Source organism: Vombatus ursinus, unplaced genomic scaffold (assembly GCF_900497805.2).
Source record: "Vombatus ursinus unplaced genomic scaffold, bare-nosed wombat genome assembly UNPS02009835.1, whole genome shotgun sequence".
Lineage (NCBI taxonomy): Eukaryota > Metazoa > Chordata > Mammalia > Diprotodontia > Vombatidae > Vombatus > Vombatus ursinus.
In genome coordinates this window covers 23894810-23905976 of record NW_020949613.1, presented here as the reverse complement: position 1 = coordinate 23905976, position 11167 = coordinate 23894810, and positions in this window count along the sequence as shown.

Below are 11167 nucleotides of genomic sequence, written 5' to 3'. Positions count from 1 at the left end.
AAAACAAAACAAAACAAAACAAAACAAAACAAAACAAAACAAAACAAAACAAAACAAAAAAACAAAGAGGAGGTTGACTGGAATCAAACATAGGCTGCATCCAGGGAACGATGGGGGGACATTGTCTGGTACCTGCTATTTGCTACCAACCATAGGTGAATGACCTGTAGTCTGGAAGACACAAATCTGACAAAAAAGACTGAAGGGCCCCCATATAGGGAGAAGTAAAAGTGTAAGAGCCCCATTAAAATAATTTACATTTGAACTGCAGGATTATCTGATCTTGTTACTTTTTGTTTAAGTAACACTTTAGCAGGTAGACATTTTCCACCCCTGGTTTCCATAGTTACACAAAAGAATTTGCCAAGAGACTGATTTTCACTTAAAATTTCCTCCCCAAACCAAACTGAAGATTTTTTTTTATATTTTAAATTTTATTTTAGTTACTTAATTTTGGGGCTACAGAAATTTTCTTTAATTACATTCCATTCTGAGTATAAGTCCTCAAAAACTATTTGCTTTTTAAAACTTTAGGTTCTTTGAAATATTTGTTAATGGTGTATCTATGTGTGTGTGTGTGTGTGTGTGTACATATATGTTAGTTTCTTGTTGCCTAATAATAAAATTTTAACAATTGATGATCTAAATTGAAGTTTTGGTGGTTTTGAGGGAAAATTGTTATAAAGCATATATAAAATTAATTTTCTTCCTCTGTAACTTCTAATTCATTATTGTCGTCTTCATCATCATCTTGTTGATCTTTTCTTATCCAACTGGTGGGAATCTGCTGTCCTGTTCCAGATACACACTTGGTAGAAATAGATCTCTGAAGAGAAGATTTTGAATTTGCTCGAACAATATCTAAATGTGTTGAATAGTCAGGTGGATAAAGAGAATTCTGAAAAATCTCCTATCTTCTTCATCAATTTTCTGTATATTTTGGTAGGCAGCATTGTAGACTTTTAAAGCTTTGCCAAGGAATAGCATTTCAACTGTTATAAATTCTGAAAATATATTCTTTATGTCCTTTATTTTTTGCTTTTAAAAGTTGTCAATTGTTTTCTCCGGATGCCATCTTTAAAGGAGGATCCAGGGTTGTAGAGGGAAGGGAATAAGAAAGCCTCAAGGAAACAAAAAACACTGCAGTTTTCCCAATTCCCTAGTGACAAGAAAATTGACAGAATTGGGCATACGCTTCTGGATAGGACATTCATCCTTGTTCTCTATGCTGTGGAAGGTGTACCAGGTCTATAGCCTCGAACCAAAACAGTGGACCAAGAGCCTGAGAGCTTCAGACCAAGTGCAAGACAGTCTCATAACTATCTGCCTGAAAAGCACCTCCAAGCCTTCCTAGGTGCTTGGAGAGTGATCCCAACTGTAGGGCAAGAAAGGAGGGGAGGCTTACATATCTTCCAGTTTTGGCCAAAGAGCTTGGGGTTAGGCAGCTTCGACATACAGACCACCAAAATGTTGAGGTTTAGAGGTTTAGGGATGCTGGGACCCCAAAATTGTGACACGCAGGTTTTGCCCAAATGAATTGGACCCAAGCCTTCTTTCACCCAAAGACAAGGTTTATTAGAACATTGATTAGGGATGGGTGAGATTTAAAGAATCCACCATATTGGCCAGATTCTTAAGGAATCTAAGCATTTGTATTACTAATGCAAAAGAGCCAGATCTTAAGAATCTGAGCCCCAACCCTTTCTTTCTAATCTCCCAGGCACCATCTTATTTAGGATCTCATGATCTCTCACTTAGATTATTGCAAAGTCTTCTGATGGTTCTCCCTAGCTCTCTTACCACTCTATCCCATCCTACACACTGCTGATTTTTCTTAAGCACAGATCTATCCATGTCACTCCCTATTCAATCAACTCCTGTCACTCTCTATTGCCTTTAGTATAAAATATAAACTTTGATTAGCTTTTGAAGCCCTAAACAGCCTAGCCTCAAACTCTTTCAGTTGCATTGGACTCTGGCATTCTGAAATCCAGCCAAACTGGCTATATCTTGCTCCTCACACATGACACTATTTTAGTTAGTTAACAAGCATGTATTAAGTTCTTACTATGTGACAGACACTGTGTTAATTACTGCTTCTATGTACTGGCCATCCTTCATGCCTGGAATGTACTTCCTCCTCAACTCTCCCTCATAATATCCTCTCTTCCTTGAAAACTCAGCTCAAACACCACTTTACATGTGAAGCTTTTCTTGACTGTATCAACTGCTAATGCCTTCCTTCCTGAACTACTTAGTATTTAATTACTTTGTCCTTATTTTCACTTATTTTTTTTCACTTATACTATATTTATGTATTAAATTACTTATTGTATTCCCCATTAGAATGTCAGAAACTCTTTGTAAGTAGGAATTGTTTCATTCTTTGGTTAGCACAGGGCCTGGTACAAAGTTTGTGCTTAACAACTGCTTTTTAACTGATTGAAAAAACTCACTAATAGGGAACTTTAGTGACCCATTCATGGTACAGAAATAGTAAATATCCAAGGTCAAGCTTGCATTCAGATTCTCTGACTCCCCAGTGAGAGCCCTTTATGCTCTTCCCCATTGTCTTCCTTCAGCCTTACATAGTTTTACATTGTTTTGTGGTGCATGCATCAACATGAGGCATTGGGAACTCATCATGCTTCAGCTCTAGACTACAGGGAAGAATCTCTCTCTCTCTCTCTTTCTTTCTTTTTTTAAAAATTTTCCTTAGGTTGCTCTGGTAGTGGAAGCAAGAGATTCCTCTTGACTTCTCTTCTTACTATGTCTACCTCCCCACTCTAGTGGTCATGACCTTGACTGAGAGTAGTGTGGGTGGCAAGAGGGAACTTCTACCACGGTAGACATTCCCACATAAAGAACCAGGTGCTCTTATCCTGGGACCTGCCTATACCAGTGTGTATTTTTTGTAAGAAATAACTTGAACCATGAGTTAATTTGTTTTATTGGTTTGCCTATTATTTGGTCTATGGTTTCCCTGAAATGCAAAATGTTTTATCTGTATGATAAAAGGTGTGAAAAAAAAGTCGTGTTGGGCAAGAATCTCATTTTTGTAGGAGCTGAAAGTAAAATCAAGCCAAAAACTTAAATCAGTGTTTGGTACATGTGGTGGAAAGAGCACTGGATCAAGACTCAGAATACTTGAGTTCTAGTTCCTTCTTTGCCACTAAGTAGTTGAGTGGAAAGAGAATGGAAGGAGAAGGGAATAATCATTTATAAAGTATCTACTACATGCCAGGCACTATGCTTAGCATTTTTTACAAATATTATCTCATTTGATCTTTGCAACAATCCTGCAAGGAAGGTGCTATTATTGATCTCATTTTACAGTTGAGGAAATTGAAGCAAATAGAGGTTAAGTGACTTGTCCAGGTTTGCCCAGTAAATAAGTGTTGAAAATCAGATTTGATTCTGGGTCTTCCTGACTTTAGGCTTAGCACTCTATCCATTGTGCCACCAGCTATCTCATCTTAGGCAAGCCACAAACTCTCTGGGTCTCAGTTTCCTCATTTGTGAAATGAAAGGGTTTAATACATGATCTCCAAGGATCTCTCAGCTTTTCCATTCTATGTAATAGACAAAATTTGTTGATTTTTTTTTCAGTTCTCAACAGGTTATGGTAGTGATGTGTAGACATAAGCCATAGATGGTGCTGAAGTGAATCATAGTGTTGTCAGCTATAGCAAGACTTTGAATGTGTGCACTGATGAAAAGAAAAAGCCTCAAAAACTATAGATACATTTTGATCAGACTTGTGATTTCAATAACATAGAGAACTCCTAGAAAACAAAACAAACAAACAAAAAACTTCTTCCAGCAATATAGGTCCATATCTTTTGTGCAATTTGTAGTCTTAGAGAGTTCCATAGGTCATTGAGTCATTAAGTGACTTGCCTTAGGTCACACAACTATTAAGTATGAGAGTGCATCTTCCTGATGCACTGGCCAGTTCTTTATGTGCTGTACCACACTGCCTTTTACACCAAATACATAACACATAAATACAAGGGAGACATGAGAAGCTGAGTGGATGAAGAAAAGTCTTGAGTAGAGTTTTTAAGGAAGGAAGAGATTTTAAGAGACAGAAAGGAGAAAGTAATTAAGACTTTTCAGGACCTAAAAGCACTTTCCCTTTCCAGCTTTGTCTCCTACCTTGTCTTTGGATGCAAATGTAAACTACAGGGACAGAGGCATTTGTTTTTCTAAACTTTGAATTTCCTTTAGCATATACTCCAGAAGGGACTGCAGAGAAGTTTGTTGAATAGATTTACATTTCCAAGGATAGTCTGTGAATTTTTCTTTTTGGTCTGTGAATTTAAAATGATTTAATGAAGCTGAATGCTTCCTTATTTTCCCTCTCTCATATTTTCTGGTTTGAAGAATGTTATCTCTGGTGGAAAAGGTGAAAGCAAAATGAAAAATGATTATTTCTGTTTTTCTCTGCCACCTGTTAACACTACAGCATTCTCATCAAGCAGTGAGCCCATCCTTTCAAGTCAAAGGGCACTTATTTAGCACCTACTATATGCAACTATATAACTGTGATAAACACTGGAAATACAAAGGCAAAAGACAGTCCTTTATTCTCAAGGAACTTATGGGGAAAACAACATGAAAACAACTATGCACAAACAAGATTATACACACCCATATGATAAATTGGAAATAATCTCAAAATGAAGGCACTAACATTAAGGAGTCAACAAAAAAGGGCATTTTTGTTTTCCTTAGCAAACATTGCTTGCTTTACTTTCTATAAGCCCAGTCCCAAAGCCCTTTTGTATGGGACTCTTTCCTTATTGATGGAGATCAACCTTGCACCTATGTGAGTATCAGGAGCATGACAAAGGTAAGAGATCTTTAGTCTCATCATGGTTGCTTTGAGTTCTTCCAGTCTTTTCAGGCTCTGTAGTTCTTTAAGGAGCTTCTGGCTTCTAGTTTCAAGAGAGAATATGGAAGATGCCAACTCTACTTCATGTTGCTGAAAGAAAGACTGTAGGAAAAAGTTGACATGAGAGGAGCTGACAGTCTCTGTCATGGCCCTATCTTCAGCTTGCTACTCTAGAGACTTTAGGGAACTTCCTCACTTCCTTTTGGGTGAGATCTAGGACTTTCTCTCTCTCTCTCTCTCTCTCTCTCTCTCTCTCTCTGTTACATGAGTTATCTCCCTCAATATGGGAGAGCTCCTTCACTCTGTATTGTTGGGTATCTATATTCTCTTATGTGTATGTTCTCAGATTTCTGTTTTTCTGCTGATCTGGGTGGGTCAGGTAGGTGGCACAATAGATGGAGTGCAGGTCCTGGAATCAAGAAGACTCATCTTTCTGAGCTCAAATCCAGCCTCAGACACTTACTAGCTGTGCAACCCTGGGCAAGTCACTTAACCCTGTTCACCTCATTTTTCTCATCCATCAAATGAGCTGAAGAAGGAAATGGCAAGCCATGCCAATATCTTTGCCATGAAAACCCCAAATGGGGTTACAAAAAGTCAGACACTACTGAAAAATGACTGCACAGCAAGTGATTTGAATAAATGATTTTTCTTGCCTAAGTGCTATGTGTGTGCATCGTGAAACTGTTGTTCATCCTTCCTTCTCCAAGAGGACCAATGACATCAGCAGGGTGATGTCTTAACCTGCAAGTGAATTGGATTTAAGTGAGGCAGAGCTGTACAAAGTCATCAGCCCCACTCTCATCCAGGTCATCAGAGTCCAGTGGCAAAACATAAGTCAAAAGGACTGGCAATGATCCCTATGGAACTGATAGTTTGTTGGAAAGGGATCAAGCTTTGGATATAAAGCTTGAGGGTCCTGCTTCCCCCCCAGTATTGAACAGTGATCAGAAGTTAGCTTGAACCTGAAAACCTAATTCCCTAGACTAATAATATTTAATGGAGTAGATATAATTCTAGCCTAGTACCCCATCTTTCTAAGGAGAGCAGTGTAGCATCTGACCCCAACTTTCCACTTCCTTTTCTGTCAAGCATTAAAGTCTCTCTTGGAGAAGTGTGGGGGGAGAAGAGGCTAGAATTGTCTAGGAGGTCTCCCTTTGAGCCACACAATTACATCTGCATGGTACATGTTGGGGCCAGTCCTTGCAACACAAAAGGGCCTTCATACACTTATTTTTAGTTTCCTCTTTCCTTACCTTCTTAAAGTTTTGTGCTTCTTTTTGTTTGTCTTTAACTCAGTGACTCTGTGTCTTTTGCTCATTGGAAAAATTCCCTGTGCATATCCATTTCCTTCATTGGTTTAGTTCCCCTGTTCTTCCTCATTGTAATAATTTGTGATTCTATCACCAGCAACAGCAAAAACAACAACTAAATTATTACTAAGCACCTGCAATGTGCAAAGAAAGAGGCAGCAGTAGTGTTTGTAGAGAGCTGCCCTCACAGATCAAAGGCATGGTATCAAAATCTGCTTCAAACAAATATTAGCTGGGTGACCTTGGGCATGTCATTTAATCTGCTCAACTATCTCATCTATAAAAAGGGGATCATAATAGCATCTACTTCATGGGGTTGTTTTGAAGGTCATACTATATATAAAGCCTTTACAAACCTTGAAGTGCTATTATTATTAATGAAAAAGTTTTGCCTGGTGGTACTATAAAGATAAATGTCTTGCCCTTAGTCACACAGGTAGTATATATGTAGGGCTGCATTTGAACTCAAGTCTTTCTGACATCAAAGGCTTTACTCTATCCCTTAAGCTACATAATTGCTTTTAAGATCGAATTGCAAAGAAATTGTTGATCTGCATTGGTGTAGAGAATTTCTTCACAGAAAGTTCTCTATAACAATGATATTACAAATCTAGTTTTTTTTTTAACGTACAAGACAATAGGTTTGACACTGTTAATTAAAAGACAAAAACTGGATTGCCCTTACCTTCCAAGAGTTTACATTCTACTGTGTACAACATATACACAAATGAGTATAATAGAAGGTTTTTGTTCTTGTTGTTTCAATCTTATCTGACTCTTCATGACCCTACTTCGGGTTTTCTTGGCACAGATACTGGAGTGGTTTGCCATTTCCTTCTCCAACTCATTTTATAGATGAAGAAACTGAGGCAAACAGGGTTAAGTGATTTGCCCAGGGTCACACAGATAGTAAGTGTCTGAGGATGAATTTGAACTCATGAAGATGAGTTTTTCTGACTCTAGGCCCATCACTCTATGCACTGAGCCACTTAGCTGCCCATAATAGAGGATAGAGGATGAATGGGGTAAAAGGAGGAGGAGAGAAAGTAGAAAATATAATGTTGTGGATGATAAAGAAATATATTTTATATGAATTCACATGTATAATTTATGTCATATTGCTTGCTTTCTCAGTGAGTGGAGGAATTTGGAGCTCAAAATAAAAAAACTGAATGTTACAAATAAACAATAAACTTTAAAAATGAAAAGAAAAAAATAAAATATAATGTTGTAGGAAACAAATTTGGGGAACAATTAATAATTTGGTTAACAACTTATATATAAAGAAGATTGCAGGAAGGGCATGAGACAAAGCTGGAGAGGTAGGACGGATCCAGACTGTGGAAAACCTTCAATGCTAGGTCAATTAGTTTGTATTTTATCCTAGAAGTCATGACAGGGTCTTGATTTGTGCAGTACAATGGCTAGGTTTAAGCTCAGGAAGATTATTTTGGTAAGGAGAGAGCTTGAAAGAAGAAAAACCAATGAGGAAGTTCTTACTATAGTCAAGGTAAGTAATGATTACTTCTTGAACTGAGGGTGTGGTCACATGAGTTAAGAGAAGTAGAGAGAGGGAAATAAATGTTGTAGGGGTAGAGTTGATGAGACTTGGCAACTGTCAGGGCAAGCGACTTAGTCTTCATGAACATGTACTCCACTTTGCTTCTTGCTCCAGGTTCATGGTTCTCCACATCTGTATAACTTTTCAATTTACAATGCTACTCCCAACTTCTTAATTAGCTACTTTGCCCATGTACCAGAAAAAAGACATGGTGAACTGTTATAGGGTAGAATCTGTTTGGTTCTTAAAATCATGCACACACATATATTTTCAGTCATGTTCAGTAATTGGAAGAGGGTCTATGCTCATCATACCTCAAATTTGAGATCTTGATGCTTGGTGCTCAGCTTGCCACTCTCATAAAATTTCTAACAAACTTTACATTATGGAATGATTCAGTAGCCTGAGACATATGTTTTAGATAATGGTCACCAAACTACTGATAGAAAGTCACATTATTTGGACACATTTCTTGGTTGAATAAGAAATTTGTTTCCTAGCCAGGCTAGGTTAGTTATTAAAGTATGATTGTCATTTGTTTTAGTCTACAATACAAAGTCAGAACATTTTCAAAAGCTTGAAGAACTGACAGAGCTGATGAAGAGAAGGCCGCAATGAGAGCATTGCAACATCAAATTCAAAATTGTTTTCAGGAGGCCTAACAATCAGAATGAAAACCATAGCTAGTTGATACATGTGCTACTCAGAAGAAGGGATCCCAGACCTCTTTGCCAGCAGAGAGTGTGCCCATCTGCACAGAAAGAGGAGACCAACTGTTCTCCCTAAGTCTTCTCCTATTGCATTAACCAAGTTATAAGTTTGGCTTCTACTGCCACGTGTAGGGTTTCATGGCCATATCGATGTGGAATGTAAGAAGCCAGAATGGACAAGACTAAACAATATCATACGCTGGTGGAGCTCTACATTTTAGGGAGCTCAAACTAGTACTCTTCAGAAATTACAGAACGTTCTTCTACCTTTACTGAAACAAAACAAATATATCTCTTATCATAGTACAGTGCAAAGTTCCTTTGAGAGCAGAAAGATAATTTAAAAAGCAATGGCTTGGCTCTTTTGCTTGTGCTCTAGGTTGTTTTGCCCTTTATTTTAAACTTTACATGAACAAGTAGATGTGCATAAATACTTAGTGTCTGATTTTCTCCAAGATGAGTGGTGGCAGGTCATATTGTGTTAATCCTTAGTGGTTTTTGATGCTTCTATAATTTAAGAACCTGTGATTTTAATTTGTGTGGGCATTTCCTCCACTAATGCAGATCATCAACCAAATGTATCTGAATGGATAGTTTTCATGGGTTGCCACAGTTGAAAAATTCATCCTTATTTGAGAGGACATTAGAACTTAGGTAGGTCTTTGGATACAGAAATACTCCTATAAAATTTGTGCAAAACCTTTCCATCTTGGTAGGACCTGCTAGAACTTATGCTACTTTGGTGTATTCTTTGATATTCAGTGTTACATTCAGCATTTATACAGTGCTTTAGGGTTTACAAAATATCTTACATGTATTATCTCATTTTATCCTCATATTGACTGAGGGAGATAAGGCCTTTTTGTTACTCTTATTTGCAGATAAGGAAACTGAGGCAAATAGAGGTGATTATTTGCCCAGAGTCACAAAGCTAATAAGTGTCAGAGGACATTGGTACTGTTAGGCTCCCTTCCTTCATACTTCTTTTTCATTATTTCCTTTGATATTTTTAACTTTTTATTGGTAAGGACTCTATTTACCAAAAATTGATGGGAAAACTAGATCGTGGTCAGGCAGAAGCTAGGTAGCTTCTCCCTTTATATATGTCTTCCTTTATATACCAGGATAAGTTCCATATGAATACATGCTTTAGACATAAAGGGTGAAATAATAAACAAATTATAGGAGCAAGAAAGAAATGACCTTTTAGATATATGACCAGGGCAACAATTTATGATCAAACAAGAGAAAAGGAGGAATACAGAAGATAAAACGGAAAATTTTGATTACATAAAATTTGAGTCTTTCCATATATAAAACAAATTCAGATAAAATCAAAAGGAAGCTAGAAATGGAAAAAATTCCTTATAGCAAATTTCTCTGACAAAGTTCTCATCTCCAAGATATGTAAGGTATTGTTTCAAATTTCTTAAAAACAAGAGCCATTTGATAAGTGGTTGAAGTATATTAATAACAATTTTCTTTTTAAATATACTTTTAAAATTTAGCATTTATTATTTATTTGTTTTTATATTATTATATATTTATATATAATATATTATAATTTATTATTTTATTTTATTTTATACTATTTTAAAAAATTTTGAATTCCCATTCCCTCAACCACCCACTAAGAAAGCAAGCAATATATCAATTATGCACATAAAATCATGCAAAACTTATTTCCATATTAGCCATATCACAAAAAAATCAAGAGAAATAAAGTAAAAAAAAAAAACCCATGCTTCAGACTGCACTCAAAGTTCATCAGTTCTTTCTCTGGAGGTGGATAGCATTTTTCATCATGAGTCCTATGGAATTGTCTTGGTTCATTGCATTGGTCAGAGTAGCCAAATCTTTCACAGTTGATCATCATTACAATATAGCTATTACTGTGTATGATGATGTCCTAGTTTTGCTCACTTCATTTTGCATCACTTCATATAGGTCTTCCCATGTTTTTTTTTGAAACCAGCCCCCTCCTCATTTCTTATAGCACAATAGTACTCCATCTCAATCATGTTCCACAACTTGTTCAGTCATTCCCCAATTGCTGGGCATCCCCTCAATTTCCAATTCTTTGCCACCACAAAAAGAGTTGCTACAAATATTTTTGTACATATATTACCTTTTCCTTTTCCTTTGCTCTCTTTGGGATACAGACCTAGTATTGGTACTGCTGTATCAAATGGTATGTATGGTTTTGTAGCCTTTTGGGCATAGTTCCAAATTGTTATAAAGAATGGTTGGACCAGTTCACAACTCCACCAACAATTCATTAGTGTATCAATTTCTCTTCATCCTTTCCAGCATTTGTCATTTTTGTAAATCTGACTCAGTTCCCTCTGTATTTCAGAAAAGAAGCCTGTATAAGAGAAACTTGTAAAAAAATTTAATATTACTTCATTGTCTATGTCACCTTTTAGCAAAATGTAGTTTCCCCATTATCTCTTTTAATTAAGTCTGTTTTTGCTTTTGTTTTGTCTGAGATCATAATTGCTATCCCTTCCTTTTTTTTCCCTTTAGATGAAATATAATAGATTCTGCTTCAATTCCTTATTTTAACACTGTTTATGTGTCTTTCTGTTTCAGGTGTGTCTCTTGTAAATAATTTATTGTTGGATTCTGGTTTCTAATCCATTCTGCTGTCCATTTCCATTTTATGGGTGAGCTCATACCATTCTTA